Below are 17,385 nucleotides of genomic sequence, written 5' to 3'. Positions count from 1 at the left end.
GTTGTTAATGAGTCTTCCTCCAATCCTGATGCCCCGTTCTTCTTCATATAGTCCAGCTTCTCGGATTATTTGCTCAGCATACAGATTGAATAGGTATGGTGAAAGGATACAACCCTGACGCACACCTTTCCTGTCTTTAAACCGATCAGTATCCCCTTGTTCTGTCCGAGCAACTGCCTCTTGATCTATGTAAAGGTTCCTCATGAGCACAATTAAGTGTTCTGGAATTCCCATTCTTCACAGTGTTATCCATAGTTTGTTATGATCCACACAGTCAAATGCCTTTGCATAGTCAATAAAACACAGGTAAACATCCTTCTGGTATTCTCTGCTTTCAGCCAGGATCCATCTGACATCAGCAGTGATATCCCTGGTTCCATGTCCTCCTCTGAAACCAGCCTGAATTTCTGGAAGTTCCGTGTAGATATACTGCTGCAGCCATTTTTGAATGATCTTCAGGAAAATTTTTCTTGCGTGTGGTATTAATGATATTGTTCTATAATTTCCACATTCGGTTGGATCACCTTTCTTGGGAATAGGCATAAATATGGACCTCTAAAAAAAATATTTATTTTTTATTTTTTTCCAGTCAGTTGGCCAGGAAGCTGTCTTCCATATTTCTTGGCATAGACGAGTGAGCACCTCCAGCGCTGCGTCTGTTTGTTGAAACATCTCAAATGATATTCCATCAATTCCTGGAGTCTTGTTTTTCACCAATGCCTTCAGAGCAGCTTGGACTTCTTCCTTCAGTACCATCAGTTCCTGATCATATGCCATCTCTTGAAATGGTTGAACATCGACTAATTCTTTTTGGTGTAATGACTCTGTGTATTCCTTCCATCTTCTTTTTTTTTTTATTAACTTTTATTGAGCTTCAAGTGAACGTTTACAAATCAAGTCAGTCTGCCACACATAAGTTTATATACATCTTACTCCGTACTCCCACTTGCTGTCCCCCCAATGAGTCAGCCCTTCCAGTCTCTCCTTTCTGACAATTTTGCCAGTTTCCAACTCTCTCTATCCTCCCATCCACCCTCCAGACAGGAGATGCCAACACAGTCTCAAGTGTCCACCTGATATAATTAGCTCACTCTTCATCAGCATCTCTCTCCTACCCACTGTCCAGTCCCTTTCATGTCTGATGAGTTGTCTTTGGGGATGGTTCCTGTCCTGTGCCAACAGAAGGTGTGGGGACCATGACCGCCGGGATTCCTCCAGTCTCAGTCAGACCGTTAAGTATGGTCTTTTTATGAGAATTTGGGGTCTGCATCCCACTGATCTCCTTCTCCCTCAGGGGTCCTCTGCTGTGCTCCCTGTCAGGGCAGTCATCGATTGTGGCCGGGCACCAACTAGTTCCTCTGGTCTCAGGATGATGCAGGTCTCTGGTTCATGTGGCCCTTTCTGTCTCTTGGGCTCTTAGTTATCGTGTGACCTTGGTGTTCTTCATTCTCCTTTGCTCCAGGTGGGTTGAGACCAATTGACTTCCATCTTCTTTTGATGCTTCCTGCATTGTTTAATATTTTCCCCATGGAATCCTTCACTATCGCAACTCGAGGCTTGAATTTTTTCTTCAGTTCTTTCAGCTTGAGAAATGCTGAGCATGTTCTTCCCTTTTGGTTTTCCATCTCCAGTTCTTTGCACATGTCATTATAATACTTTACTTTGTCTTTTCAAGAGGCCCTTTGAAATCTTCAGTTCTTTTACTTCATCGATTCTTCCTTTTGCTTTAGCTGCTTGACGTTCAAGAGCAGGTTTTAGAGTCTACTCTGACATCCATCTTGGTCTTCTCTTTCTTTCCTGTCTTTTCAGTGAGCTTTTGCTTTCTTCATGTATGATGCCCTTGATGTCATTCCACAGCTCATCTGGTCTTTGGTCACTAGTGTTCAATGCATCAAACCTGTTCTTGAGATGGTCTCTAGATTCAGGTGGGATATACTCAAGGTCATATTTTTGCTCTTGTGGACTTGCTCTGATTTTCTTCAGTTTCAGCTTGAACTTGCATATGAGCAATTGATGGTCAGTCCCACAGTCGGCCCCTGGCCTTGTTCTGACTGATGATATTGAGCTTTTCTATCGTCTGTTTCCACAGATGTAGTCGGTTTGATTTCTTTGTGTTCCATCTGGCAAGGTCCATGTGTATAGTTGCCATTTATGTTGGTGAAAGAAGGTATGTGCAATGAGGAAGTTGTTGGTCTTCCAAAATTTGATCATTCGATCTCCGGCATTTTTTCTGTCACCAAGGCTATAGTTTCCAACTACTGATCCTTCTTCTTTGTTTCCAACTTTTGCATTCCAATCGCCAGTAATTACCAATGCATCCTGATTGCATGTTCGATCAATTTTAGACTGCAGCAGCTAATAAAAATCTTCTGTTTCTTCATCTTTGGCCCTAGTGGTTGGTGTGTAAATTTGAATAATGGTCGTATTAACTGGTCTTCCTTATAGGCATATGGATATTATCCTATCACTGACAGCATTGTACTTCAGGATAGATCTTGAAACGTTCTTTTTGACAATGAATGCAACACCATTCCTCTTCGAGTTGTCATTCCAAGCATAGTAGACTATATGATTGTCCAATTCAAAATGGCCAATACCAGTCCATTTCAGCTCACTAATGCCTAGGATATCGATGTTTATGCGCTCTGTTTCATTTTTTAACTATTTCCAATTTTCCTAGATTCATACTTGATACATTCTAGGTTCTGATTACTAATGGATGTTTGCAGCTGTTTCTTCCCATTTTGAGTCATGCCACATCAGCGAATGAAGGTCCCGAAAGCTTTACTCCATCCACGTCAGTAAGGTCGACTCTACTTTGAGGAGGCAGCTCTTCCCCAGTCATCTTATGAGGGCCTTCCAACCTGGGGGGCTCATTTTCCAGCACTATATCAGACAATGTTCCGCTGCTGTTCATAAGGTTTTCACTGGCTAACACTTTTCGGAAGTAGACTGCCGGGTCCTTCTTCCTAGTCTGTCTTAGTCTGGAAGCTCAGCTGAAACCTGTCCTCCATGGGTGACCCTGCTGGTATCTGAATACTGGTGGCATAGCTTCCAGCATCACAGCAACATGCAAGCCCCCACAGTACGACAAACTGACAGACACGTGGGGGAATCAGTCCCTTATTGATGCATTTTTAGCTTGTTTTTAGTTTTTGTGATGAGCAGCTAGACACAGAGCAGTGTAAAGGCCTTGTCCCAAATATCCAGAATTACTCCTTTGGCCCTTCTCCATCTGTAGAGCCAACCTGGAAGGATTTCCTGTGAAAAGATTTGGTGAATACAGGCGGTCCTCGATATACGAATGAGATCAGTTCCTAAATCTGTCTTTAAGCCGAATTCGTAGGTAAGTCAGAGCAGGGACACAGGGTTCTTATTTAGCATCAGTTAGTCCAATGCCTGTCTTAACATAGAGTGTGTGTTTCGCCTTTTTATGGGGCCCTGGTGGCACAGTGGTCAAAGAGCTCGGCTGCTAACCAGAAGGTCACAGTTTGAATCTGCCAGCTGCTCCGTGGAAACGCTGTGGGGTAGGTCTACTCTGTCCTGTGCGGTTGCTTTAAGTCAGAGTCTGCCTGACAGCAATGGTTTGGCTTTGGGTTTGATGCATATAAAACACTTAAGGAGCACTGCCAAAGCGTGCAGTGTTCTCCGAAGTATCACGAAGTAGTGCGTGTGCTCATTATTATGAACCATTGTATCCAACTGGCTTTATGCCAGTCCATTCTTAAGTACGAGTTATCCACGGACATTAGTAACCCCAGTGACTATCTGTAATGGGAATCCACCCCAACACAGAGCCCTGTGTATGACACATATTTACTTTTCGTCCCTGGTGTGGCCTGGCCTCCTTCCCAGCTGTTTTGGGCTAGCCTGGAATCCCAGATCATAGCCTGACTGTTGGATACCAGAGTACAAGTTCTGGACGGCAGGGCTCTGGGCCTGGTTTGCTGCGGCCCTTGGGGTGGTTGGCTCTTCACCAGGCCACTCAGCCAAGCTCTGCAAGGGGCACAGGGGCATGCTGCCTGCCCAGCGTCACTCACAAGGGAGGAAACCAAAGTGGACCTCCCAATGGGCTTCCACTTAGCACAGGGAGGCAGTGTAGCTTAGTGGTTGGGAGGTTGGGCTGATCTCCAGAGTAACTGTTGAGATAAAATAAGATAACGCATGTCACAGTGCTTACCACAGTGCCGGTTATGCTTATAGCGAGGTCAGAGACAACAGAATGAAGTGACTAGAGGAATGGATTGGATTGAAGGTAAGGGAATTGATATCTTCAGTCTTGGCTCTAGAAGAACGGAAATGTTTCTTGCTTCTCTGGGACTCCCTCCAGCACCAGGCTTCGGCATCCCACCTACTGCCTCTCCTCAACCTTGTCCTTGGACCCAGTATGGGGGGGGGGTCACCCCTCAGCAGGGTGCTTGAGCCCTGGCCTGTGGCAAGGGTGACCAGAGCCATAGTGCAGAGGTGGCAGGAAAGGTGAGGTGCCTGGAGGTGGAGATAATCAGCTTAGCCAAGACTAGAAAATGGAGGATCTGAACCAATAAGATACTGGAAATCATTGGATGGAGCTTCTGGAAAAGCTCTTTAAAGAGACTGATTCAGCTGAGAGCTACACCTTTCTGTGGCTCTACCCCCTCATGTTTTCCTCCTACCTGAAGAATAGATGTGATGGTTGGCGCTTCAGCAACCATTTTGTGACCTGAAGCAATCTCAAGGTCAGAAGTCACACACTGTCTTAGTTATCTAGTGCTGCAATAATAGAAATACCACAAGTGGGTGGCTTTAACAAACAAATTTATTTTCTCACAATTTAGTAGGCCCGAAGTCCAATTCAGGGTGCTAGCTCTAGGGGAAGGCTTTCTGTTTCTGTCAGCCCTGAAGAAAGTCCTTATCTCTTCTGAGCTTCTGCTCCTGGGAGATATTCATGTGGCTTGGCATGTGTCTGCCCCCATTTCTGCTTCTCTCTCTTGTTTAAATCTCTTTTATATTGCAAAAGAGATTGAGTCAAGGTACACTCTACACAAATCCTGCTCATTAACATAAGACAGCCCATTGCCAAATGGCATTATGATCACAGGCATAGAGGTTAGAATTTACAACACATATTTTTGGGGGACATAATTCAATCCATAACCCATACTAAGGATGGTGGGGCAGAAAGAAGCCTGGGACATTGATGACAGCATTGAAGTGCCATACTAATCCTGGACTTCCATCTCTGAATTTCCTTAATGTGAGAGAAAGTAAACCATCATCTTGTCTACTATGAGCAGCCGAAAATAATTGCTGTCCACAAGATAAAGTTCCTGTAGTACCCTTGCCACCAAATGTGTCCATGAGAGCTGGATGACAGTTCAGTAAGGTGAGTTCAGAACAGATTCAGTGTTGCCACAGGTCAGTGGATGGCTGTTCACCTGGAGGAGGGTCTCTAGTGATGTGCCACAAGGCTCTGTTTCCAGCCTTGTCACAGGCAGCATTATGATCTTGAATAAAATTATGAACTGATCTAATTTGGGGTAAGACCCCAAGCCCAGAAAACTGATTGAGTAACATCCAGAATCTAAAGAGATCTTGACAGATTGGAACAGCACATCAGACCTAATAAGGTGTAATCCAGCAGAGCCATATGTACCCTCCCTCCGGGTTCAGGGTCAGGAAGCATCACATAAGTAGCAGCTCATGTGGAAAGGGCATGGTAATCATGTCTCCAGCGGTGTCAAGGGCACGAAAAGCAAATGTGATCCCAAGCTCCATTCGCAGGAGCACCTTCAACCAAAGGGGTGATGGTCCTTTACTCCCTGGGTAGGGTGGGCCGTTCCCAGAGTAAGTGGCCAAACCTGGGGACTACAGTTTATGAGGGAGAGGACAAACCCTTGCTCAGCGGAGGGAAGTTGGTGAAGGGGCTTGAAGTTAGGTCACTAGAGAAATAGCTGAAGGTCTCTGGGGTGTTTAATCTCAAAGAAAAAATCTTAGAAGATGAAGTAATTATTTCCTGAGACCCAGAAGGAGAACACTCCAGGGAGTTGTCTGAAAGACTTTCTGAGACCACAGTTGTTGGAAGGACTGTGCCGTGGGGGAGGCAGTGCCCTGTCCTGGAGGCAGTCAGAAGAGGCCCAAGTACTACCCGTTTGGCCCATGTAAGAGCTAGTGTGGAAGGTCATTAGGACCACTGCCTGCACCACTGTGCTTCATGAAACAGGAGGCCTGGACACTGGACCTGTGATCCCTGGGGCACTTCAGAGCAGAGGCTGAAGATCAGGGAGAGTATAGGAGCTGTGGTCTACAGAGAACTTTGGGCAGTCCTACAGCTCCCCTAAAGGAGTCCTGCATTAGGGGAGTGCAGAACAAAGCCTCACAGGAGGCTCAGACCTCGTAACACCCCATCCCTGCTCTCAGCTGGGCCCATGTTCAGGGCTAGAACCACAAGGTCATCATTACCTTTGGCTGGACTTGCCTGTGTGGCATGGGTCAGCTTGATGCTGGTACCCATGCCAATATTTTTACTATACAGGTGAGAAAACTGAGGCCTCCACCCCACCACTCCCTTATCAACTTCCTGGGATTTTGCCCATGTCACCAGGCCCAAACCACCTGTTGTGGGTAGGGAGAGGTTGGAGGGCAAAAGGCCCAGGTTGGACCCCCAATGTGCTAATTCAGCTTTGGCCCTTCCAGGGGTGTGGGAGGCCAGTCAGCTCTGAGGACCCCACTTTGTGACTCTGGCTATGCCTGCTCTTGGTCAGCCTACCCCAGGCATCACCATTTGTTCACCCCTGGCCCATCAGGCCCCTGGCTGTGCACAGTCCTGCCCCAGGAGTCCCTCACCTGCCCTTTCCTCTGGGCAGGCAGTGCAGGGCCCCTGAGGGCAGGTCCAAGGACCCGGAATCAGCTTAAGGCCTGTCCTCTGCCACCAACAATCTCACTTCCCTTTCTGCCCCTTGGGTCCCTTCCTGCCCCTTGGGTCCCTTCCAGAACCCAGGGGTGGTTAGGCTGTGGGAATGAGGGAGGGGAGAAGGGAGACAGTCCAGTGGGGGCTTCAGGGCCGGGTGGTATTCTCATTACCAGTGGAGCCCCACGGCCAGCCCAGCCACCCCCTTGGCCACTGTGGCTGCCTTCACACCTCCTCTCTGCTTTGTTGACACAAAGGCCACCTCCCTCAGGGCCGAAGGTGTCAACTTGGGAACGTGGGTGTGCAGGGGCCTCCAAAACAGCCCGGCAACAGGCCCCCTCTGAAAACCCCAAAAGCACTTGTGGGGTGGGGGTGGGAGGCTACAGGTCCCAGCTGTGGGAGGCCTAAGGACGGGCGGGGCCTATATTCCCTGGGATGATGATGGAAGGGCTGAGAGAGAACACGGGAGTCTGGACAACCCCACGCCCCAGGAGCCCTGAGTCGGCCTGCCCAGATATGCTCTTCCTCACCCCCAGCCCTGGGATTGGTGTGTGACACAAGACATGGCCAGCGAAGCCCCCTGGCAAGGCCCTGTCAGGCAGAGCAGCCTCAGGGTCACCGGGAGGCCCAGAGACTGACAGTCACCAGGGCAAGGTCATAGGGCAGCGTCCTGGCTGGGCTCAGACTGGCCCCATCTTCCAGTCTTCTACAGCACACAGATCCAGGGATGAGAGCTGTGCCTGCTTTAACCTATTCGGTGCAGCAAACCCCAGAATTGGAACCCACTCGTGGCTGGCTTCCAAAGCTGTGTGCTACACCACTGGTAGGCACTGCTCCTGGGGGCCTGAGCTCCAGAGGTGGACGAACCGCCTCTGTTCCCTGGCAGCCCACAAGTTGGAGGAGGCTGCTATGAGTCTGTCGGTGACCGGGTGTGGTGGGAGTGTGGGCTGGGGCAATCAGGGCGAGCTGCAGAAGGAAGCGAGGGTCTGAAATGGTGGGTTTTCTCTCAGCGCAGATGGAGGGCGTGGGGCATTCCTGGCAGAGAGACAGTCTGTGAGCCACAGCCTAGAAGTAGGAAACCTGGGACTGGTTTGGGAGGTGCGGGGTAGACTGGAGCCCAGTGCTGGGAGAGGGGAGAGGTGGGAGATGGGTGTAGAGAGCAGGGGGAGCAGCTGGGCTCAGAAGGTCACTGAGTGAGGAGTTTGGGCTCTAACAGTGGCAATGAGATAAATCCACAGAAATTTAAGGGGAGCTGTGGGAAGATGAAGAATTGGAGATAGGAAACTAGTCAGGAGACTGAAGTGTCATCAGGTCAAGGGCTAATTGGAGCCAGGGCAGGGATGCGTCAGCCTCCACATCCACGAAGTGGGGTTGTTGCTGTGAGGATTAAGTGGGAAACCGTGTATTCAGCACATGGGACTCCACCAATGCCACCTGCCTGCCTGCCTGCTGCAGGACTTTGGTGATTATCTGAGGTCCAGCAGCCATTTGGGGAGGACAAAGGGGTAGAGTGGATGGCGTCTTCTCCAGTGGCCACAGCCTCATCCCAGGCTGGGGCCTCACCTGCTGGAGTGCAAACAAGCTCTGAACGGGTTTGTTTTTTCTGCAAAGTGTTTTCTTTCCTTTCTTCCCTCCTTCCCTTCCTTCTTTCCCTGCTTCCCTGCCTGCCTGCTTCCCTGCCTCCCTCCGCTTATGAGCAAGCGAGCGAGTGTGCGTGCGTGCGTGTGTGTTTCTCTCCTTTATTACTAAACACTTGACCATTTGCACCACTCAGGGACTCCTGTAGAACCTTACAAAATATATATAGTATTACTGGGTGACTTTCTGTGGTGGGGTTATTTTTTAGATTTTTGTTTTATGTTTATCAATGGTGTCCATGCCAGAGGTATTTTCTGCAACTTGTTCTGTCATTCAGCAATACATCTTTCACCTTTAATGTTTTCTAATTAGGCTCAATTCCTGTCTGGGGAACTGCTGGACAAAGGCCATGGTGAGGCTCTCCTGCAGCCTCAGGCCAGCCCCGTCGAGGCCTGGAGGTGGATCAATGAGGCTGGCATGGTTATGGGCAGCCAGCAGCACGTGCCCACACTTCGGGGGCCTCAGCCTGGCTGTCCTGCCACTGGCCCTGGCAGCCTGAGTGGGGCACAATCCCCAGGGGTACAGAAGACTTCAATGCCCCAGGCCAAGGGCTGTATCTTGGATTTATTTTGGTGCCTCTGGTGCTGATGTTAATCATTGCCTCAGTTTTTGGCACATAATCGATACTGACCATGTAATACCCTTCTCCTGTTTTCTTCATTCTGTTCAATTTAAGCTTTATTCCCTTCCCCTAGATGTTCTTCTCCAACATGTCCAGGGACTCCCCCCTCCCCAAGCCTCTGGCAAATGACCCCTGCCCAGAGGTCCCTCACTCCCCCAGGTCCAGCCCTGGCAGTCCAGCTCAGTCCTAGCCACACCCTCACCCCGCGGGGCCTACAGTCAGATACTGCTGGGAAGGTGAAGTGGGATGTCCTCCTCCCCTTGTCCTTGGGACCCAGAACTAGCCAAGGCCCAGGACAACCCCAGAGAACTTGGTATAAGAGCCAGGCCAGGATTTCTCAGGCTAGCTCTGGCCTCATGGCCTAGGCTGGCCTGCACACCCCTAACCACCCCTTTCCCCGGGTTGATCACTGTCCTGACACCTGCCTTGATGTGCAGTTGTGAGCAGTCAGTGAAGGGAGGGGCAGGGGTAGAAAGGCCTGAAACATGGACATCCTGCCTGGAGAGAGCTCAAGCCTGTGTTTTCCTCGAGGAGTTGGTCTAGGATGGAAAGGAGTTGCTATGCAAGCTGGATGTGCTCCAAGTTGGCAGCTGAGCTGGGCCTACAAATCTTCAGTGGAAAGCTGACAAGGGCACGAAGCCTGGGGCATCCCCTGCCTAGAGTTTCAATCGGCTGTGGCCTGATCTTTTTCTACGTTCACTGCTCCCAGAGGTGGGAGCCCGCCGCCCACATCCTGCTGTGTACACAGGTACATACTTTTCCCAGTGGACAACTAGGCAAACTGGGGTCCAGACAGGGTAAGTAGTCTGTCCAGGGTCACACAGCCCATCACACTTGAACTGAGTGGGGCTTTACCCACTTCTTTTTTTTTTTTTTTTTTATAATAACTTTTATTAAGCTTCAAGTGAACGTTTACAAATCCAATCAGTCTGTCACATATAAGTTTACATACATCTCACTCCCTACTCCCACTTACTCTCCCCGTCTTGAGTCAGCCCTTTCAGTCTCTCCTTTCTTGACAATTTTGCCGGCTTCCCTCTCTCTCTATCGTCCCATCCCCCCTCCAGACAAGAGTTGCCAACACAATCTCAAGTGTCGACCTGATATAATTAGCTCACTCTTCATCAGCATCTCTCTCCCACCCGCTGACCAGTCCCTTTCATTTCTGATGAGTTGTCTTCGGGGATGGTTCCTGTCCTGTGTCAACTGAAGGTCTGGGGAGCATGGCCGCTGGGATTCCTCCAGTCTCAGTCAGACCATTAAGTTTGGTCTTCTTATGAGAATTTGGGGTCTGCATCCCACTGATCTCCTGCTCCCTCAGGGGTCCTCTGCTGAGCTCCCTGTCAGGGCAGTCATCAATTGTGGCCGGGCACCAACTAGTTCTTCTGGTCTCAGGATGATGTAGGTCTCTGGTTCATGCGGCCCTTTCTGTCTCTTGGGCTCTTAGTTGTCATGTGGGCTTGGTGTTCTTCATTTTTCTTTGCTCCAGGTGGGTTGAGACCAATTGCTGCATCTTAGATGGCTGCTTGTTAGCATTTAAGACCCCAGATGCCACATTTCAAAGTGGGATGCAGAATGATTTCATAATAGAATTATTTTGCCAATTGACTTAGAAGTCCCCGCAAACCATGCTCCCCAGACCCCCGCGCTTGCTCCGCTGACCTTTGAAGCATTCATTTTATCCCGGAAACTTCTTTGCTTTTGGTCCAGTCCAATTGAGCTGACCTTCCATGTATTGAGTGTTGTCTTTCCCTTCACCTAAAGCAGTTCTTATCTACTGATTAATCAATAAAAAAAAACCCTCTCCCACCCTCCCTCCCTCCCCCCCTCGTAACCACAAAAGTATGTGTTCTTCTCAGGTTTACTGTTTCTCAAGATCTTATAATAGTGGTCTTATACAATATTTGTCCTTTTGCCTCTGACTAATTTCGCTCAGCATAATGCCTTCCAGGTTCCTCCATGTTATGAAATGTTTCACAGATTCCTCACTGTTCTTTATCGATGCGTAGTATTCCATTGTGTGAATATACCACAATTTATTTACCCATTCATCCGTTGATGGACACCTTGGTTGCTTCCAACTTTTTGCTATTGTAAACAGAGCTGCAATAAACATGGGTGTGCATATATCTGTTTGTATGAAGGCTCTTGTATCTCTAGGGTATATTCCTAGGAGTGGGATTTCTGGGTTGTATGGTAGTTCTATTTCTAACTGTTTAAGATAACGCCAGATAGATTTCCAAAGTGGTTGTACCATTTTACATTCCCACCAGCAGTGTATGAGAGTTCCAATCTCTCCGCAGCCTCTCCAACATTTATTATTTTGTGTTTTTTGGATTAATGCCAGCCTTGCTGGTGTGAGATGGAATCTCATCGTAGTTTTAATTTGCATTTCTCTAATGGCTAATGATCGAGAGCATTTTCTCATGTATCTGTTGGCTGCCTGAATATCTTCTTTAGAGAAATGTGTGTTCATATCCTTTGCCCACTTCTTGATTGGGTTGTTTGTCTTTTTGTGGTTGAGTTTTGACAGAATCATGTAGATTTTAGAGATCAGGCGCTGGTCGGAGATGTCATAGCTGAAAATTCTTTCCCAATCTGTAGGTGGTCTTTTTACTCTTTTGGTGAAGTCTTTAGATGAGCATAGGTGTTTGATTTTTAGGAGCTCCCAGTTATCGGGTTTCTCTTCATCATTTTTGGTAATGTTTTGTATTCTGTTTATACCTTGTATTAGGGCTCCTAGGGTTGTCCCAATTTTTTCTTCCATGATCTTTATCGTTTTAGTCTTTATGTTTAGGTCTTTGATCCACTTGGAGTTAGTTTTTGTGCATGGTGTGAGGTATGGGTCCTGTTTCATTTTTTTGCAAATGGATATCCAGTTATGCCAGCACCATTTGTTAAAAAGGCTGTCTTTTCCCCAGTTAATTGACACTGGTCCTTTGTCAAATATCAGCTGCTCATACGTGGATGGATCTATGTCTGGGTTCTCAATTCTGTTCCATTGGTCTATGTGTCTGTTGTTGTACCAATACCAGGCTGTTTTGACTACTGTGGCTGTATAATAGGTTCTGAAGTCAGTTTACCCACTTCTTAAGGCAGCTTCAACACCCTAGACACATCTAGGTTGTTCCTAGCATACCCCCACCCCACACTGGCACCATTGTTAGTTGTTGAGTTGGCTCCAACTTGTGGCGACCTTATGTATAGCAGAACAAAGCCTTGCCTGGTCCTGTGCTATCCTCATGATCATTGGTATGTTTGAGCCTGTTGTTGTGGGTGTTGTGTCAATCCATCACATTGAGGGTTTCTCTCATTTTCCCTGACTCTCTACCAACTATGATGTCCTTTTCTAGTGATTGGTCTTTCCTGATGACGTGTTCAAAATAAACAAGCTGAAGTCTCACCATCCTCATTTCTGAGGGACATTCTGGTTGTATTTCCTCTAAGGCTGATTTGTTCATTCTTTTGGCAGTCCACAGTACATTCAATATTCTTTGCCAGCACCACAGTTTGAATGCACTGGCCCTAGCTCCAGAAAAAGGGCATCTAACTTGCGCCCTGATGGCGCAGTGGTTAAGCGGCTGCTAACCAAAAGGGCTGCAGTTTGAATCTACCAGCCACTCCTTGGAAACCCTATGGGGCTATGAGTTAGAAGCAACTCTACAGTGATAGGTTTGGTTGTTTTTTTTGTTTTTTTGAACTAGTTGGAGGTGGGCCTGCCCCGCTCAGATCCCAGATCCCAAGGTTGAAGATGGCTGAGCAGTACCCTCTGCTGGTTGATGCTGGGAATGCGAGGATGCACGACACCCAGGGGTCAGCCCTCTGCTTGAGACTGGAGCCTGCCCACCAGGCACGCAGAGTCTCCCAGGACATCTCAGCAAGCAGCCGAGAGTCCCTGCTCCCCTTGACAGCAGGAGAAATGAAGGCGCTGTGTAACAAGTTTTCCTGAACTCACACAGGTCTGAGTCCTTGCTTTGGGCTGGTTCAGCTCCTTAGCCCTTTTGTGTCTCAGTTTTCTCATCTTCCATGGTAAAGCTCAGACCCTCCCCCTGATGCAGCAAAGGTCATAAATGTGACACCCCCAAGAGAGGTGCTATCTCCCCCTGCATAATCAGCTGGGGTCCCAGAACTGCAGACATTGGGCACTTCCTCTCGAGCCTTTCCTGGAATCCACCAAATCTCTCTTCTTGCCTTCCAGCCCCTCCCGCCTGGCACCCATCTGCCTCCTGTGACTTCCACTGGCTGCGCATCCAGCTGATCCAAGGCCCAGATAATCAGATTATCCTGGATCCAGAATAATCTATTCCATATGGCTTGCCAGCTCAGTGGCTCTGAGGGCTAAAGGTGTGAGGAGAGGGCGCATCTCAGTGGGAAGGGGCTCCCCTGGAAGTCTTCGGGGCCCTATCTGGGAGGCTGATAGGGAGAGAGGAGCAGGCGGAGAAGTTGACAGCCTTAATTGCTGGAACCCCTGACTGTTCTGGGCTCCAGGTGACCACAGCCCCCTCTCCAGCCCAAGCCCAGCCTCCACGCCTCATCTATCCATGACCCAAGCGGGCTTGGGATCCATGGCCGGACTGGATACTCCCAGCACCTTTTCCACTCTTTGGGTTGGGGAGGTCACTGTAGGGCACTGCTTCTCAAAAATGGCTGACTTTCAGAATTCTGAGAATTTATCTATTCATTCATTCATTCCCTCCCTCACTCATTATTATTGTACAAATTAGGAGATTTTCTTTTCCTATACACCTGGATTCTCAGGCTCTATCCTCCAGGGATTCTGGTTCATCAGGTCCATGGTGGGGCCTAGAAAACTGGTTTTCTTTTTACATTTCCACAGGTCTCTGTGATATGTAGCAAGGTTTAATGGGGGCTGGAGGATTCCCCAGCATCAATCCCTGCCCTGCCCGGCCACTCCCTCTCAGAGCAGCCCTCCAGAAGGAAAGGACCAAAGCCTGCAGGGGAGGTGGTGGGGAGGGCAGAGCAGAAGACAGACAGGACACTGGCTGTGCCCGTACTAGCTGTGTGACATGGACAACCTCTCTGAGCCTCCACTTCCTCATCTACACAGTGGGGTGATGACACCCACACCTCAGCGTGGCTGCGAGCGGGGGCAGCATGCAGCCACGCCCCCAGCACAGGGCAGACCCCCAGGGGCAACAGAGCAGCTGCATGTGGGCACTGCAGGGAATACACTCTGGTCTGAGAAATACGATTTGATCCTCACGACCTCAGCACAGTAGGTGTTACCTCAGCCCAGAAGCAGAAACTGAGGCCCAGACGGCCCAGAGGGCCCAGACAGAGAGAGAGATACTCAAGCAACACAGGTAGTATGTGGTACACCAGGGACTCTAACCGCCACTGGTCAACTCCGGAGGGGTGTCCTAGTCTGTCTGGGGTGGAAGCATAATAAAATGGCTAGTATTACTAAAAAGTATTCCCCCTGAAAGGGCTTGCCTCACAGGCTAGTGGGGTGGTGTTGTGTACAGGGGCCTCCCCACGGGTTGCCCTGGCTGGAGGGGACACCCAAATTAGGAGTCTCCCAGGAGATGTGCCCGCTGATGCTAAGCAGGCTAGTGGTAGAAGAGCTGCTTCCTTCTCCTGGGGCCTCTGGCTCCGGCGGGGTGGGGATTAAGGGCCACAAGGGGAATGTTTACATAGCACCTCTGATTAGCACTCCTATGTCAGAAGGGCTATCCGGGAAATGAGGGCATCAAGGCAGGAGGGGGCAGCGCCCAGGACCCCGGACTGCCTTAAAGCTGGCTGAGCCGAGCAGGAAGGCTGATGCCTGGCTGGGGCCTAAGACAGGGCTGTCCTGTCCAGCCTGCCCCCAACCCCGGCCAAGGACCCCGAGTGAACTGTCACCTCTGCTCTGGTGGGGTTGCCCCGAGGCCTCATTTCCCAGCTTTACACGCTGGCAGGCGAGGGCAGGCTGGGGTAGGTGGGGGTCGGGGAAGCAGGAGCCAGTGGCTCCAGGCACTTGTCAAAACACAGGCCCCAGGGTGTGAAGTCCTCACCCCAGCGGGAGGGTGTGCAGGACCTGCGACTGGAGAACTCATTAACTGGGGCAGCTCCCAAATGAACCTTCCAGAGAGGCTGGCGATAAGGAGATCAAAGGTGAGAGAGAGGCAGCCACGGGGAAAGGGAAGAGGGAGGCTGGCTGATTGGGGAGGAGGGTCCCTCCTATCCTGCCACTTGACTCCATCAGACCCAGTGACCACAGCCATTGTACAACCTGAGCTCCTGACTTCATTTCCCAAAGACTCCAGGAGTAACAAGAGAGGGAGGGACTCCCATGTGTCACCTCCAACTTGCCTGCTAACCCAAAGGCCGATGGGTGAAACCCATCAGCCCCTCCGCAAGAGCAAGATGTGGCAGTCTGCTTCCTTAAGATATACAGCCTTGAAAACCATGGGGCAGTTCTACTCTCCTATACGGTTGCCAGGAGTCAGAACTGGTTTTTTGGTTCAGGGCTGAAGACCTCAGGGTTGAGGGTGGAACAATACCATCTGCCCCGCCTCTCTCCCTACTGCCTGGTCTCTCTCATGCCCTCTTCATTGGTTCTCTACCTCCACACCTCCCTGGACCCTTTAACCCTTCCTCAACATTGACACAAAGATATTCCTATAATGCATTTCTCGTGGTGTCCTTCTCCTGCTCCAAAGCTCCTGGTGGCTCCCCAGCACCTCAACAGTGTGGTTCTCAGTCTGAAGTTCAAGGACCAGTGTGGGATCATGGTTAGAGGTCAGGCTCTGAACACCCCTGGGGCCCTACAGGAGTGCAGATCCTGAGTTCATCACTACTACCTGGCTGACCTTGGGCAAGTTTTTTCCGTTGCTCATCCCCAGCTGCCTTATCTGTATGGAGAAAATCACCGTATGTTCAAATATAACCCTCAAAATGTCACTGTGAAGACTGAATGGAAGAATCCATGTAAGTGCTCAATTAATGTTAACTATTAGGTCCCAGATCTGAGAATCCTTAGGGGCCCAGAGCTGTGTTTTCAGGATAAGCAGTTTGCTTCCCACACATATGATCTATCTTCCAGATGTGTATAGTTGATTTTGTACTCAATAAAAATTCATTTCAAAACCCCATAATGGTGGTTAAAAAACCAATAATGGTGGTCTCCTCTGGAACAGAGAGAATTGAAAGCCTCAAACAGGATAGTAAAGAGATTTGTTATACCTGCTGTACTTTTTGACCTTCTGACTTTGTGACCATGTATATATGTTACATTTTCAAGTAAAGAAAAACATAACAATAAAAGGGCTGTTGACTGAGTTTAAGAGGTTTTGATCATTTTGAGTTCTCTCAATTATTACATACAAAGTAGACCTCAGGCTCTTGTGGGAATTGGATTTTTGACATTCAGGAGGTTGGCAGTCACTGGACAATAGGGTGTCCAGAGTTCCCTGGGACCCCGTCCCTCCTGCCTGTCCAGCCTTTTCTCTGTGTTCCTTCCTGCCCCTGCGCAAAATGCACTCTCGCTCATTCCCTTGGGCCCAGGAGAATGGAAGGGGCCCAGTTGCTCAAGTTCTTGGCTTGGATCTGGAGTCTCAGGAAGGTATCGACCACCACTACCTAGAAGGAGTAGACCCTCTGATGGACGTAGGCCGGGGAGGGAGGGGCTCCCGGGCCAGGCTCTCCTTGGAAGTAGATGGGTCCAAGGGCCTGTGCCCAGGAAGTAGGCTGCTTCCGTTCTCCCCACCCAGGGGTGGGCTGGCACTGCCTCTTCTGCATGTGACTGTGGGCACTAGCATTCTGGGGCTGACGGGATAGACTGCAGAGGGTATAACCAAACGAAAACCAAACCCAGTGCCGTCGAGTTGATTCTGACTCATAGCGACCCTATAGGACAGAGTAGAACTGCCCCACAGAGTTTCCAAGGAGCGCCTGGCGGATTCGAACTGCCAACCTTCTAGTTAGCAGCCGTAGCACTTAACCCCTACGCCACCAGGGTTTCTGCGGAGTGTATAGAGGGTGTTAAAGGAGACCAAGGGTAGTAAAAGATAAAGGAGACAAAAGAGGGGGATGGGGTGGTGGTGGTGGGCAGAGATGCTCAGGGAGAAGATGCCGGACCCTTGGCCTTCATTGCTACCAACCAGTTAAACCATCAGTCTCACAGGGCTGGATTCCATGGGGTATGCAAAGCATCAGACCCCCAGCACTGGAAGAGACCCTAGATAACACTCCTCTTAAAGAAGAAACAGCCAAAGACCTGATCCCAGACACCAGGTAT

Source organism: Loxodonta africana, chromosome 13 (genome assembly GCF_030014295.1).
Source record: "Loxodonta africana isolate mLoxAfr1 chromosome 13, mLoxAfr1.hap2, whole genome shotgun sequence".
Lineage (NCBI taxonomy): Eukaryota > Metazoa > Chordata > Mammalia > Proboscidea > Elephantidae > Loxodonta > Loxodonta africana.
The sequence above is the reverse complement of the archived record's forward strand: the minus strand, read 5'-3'. Positions refer to the sequence as shown.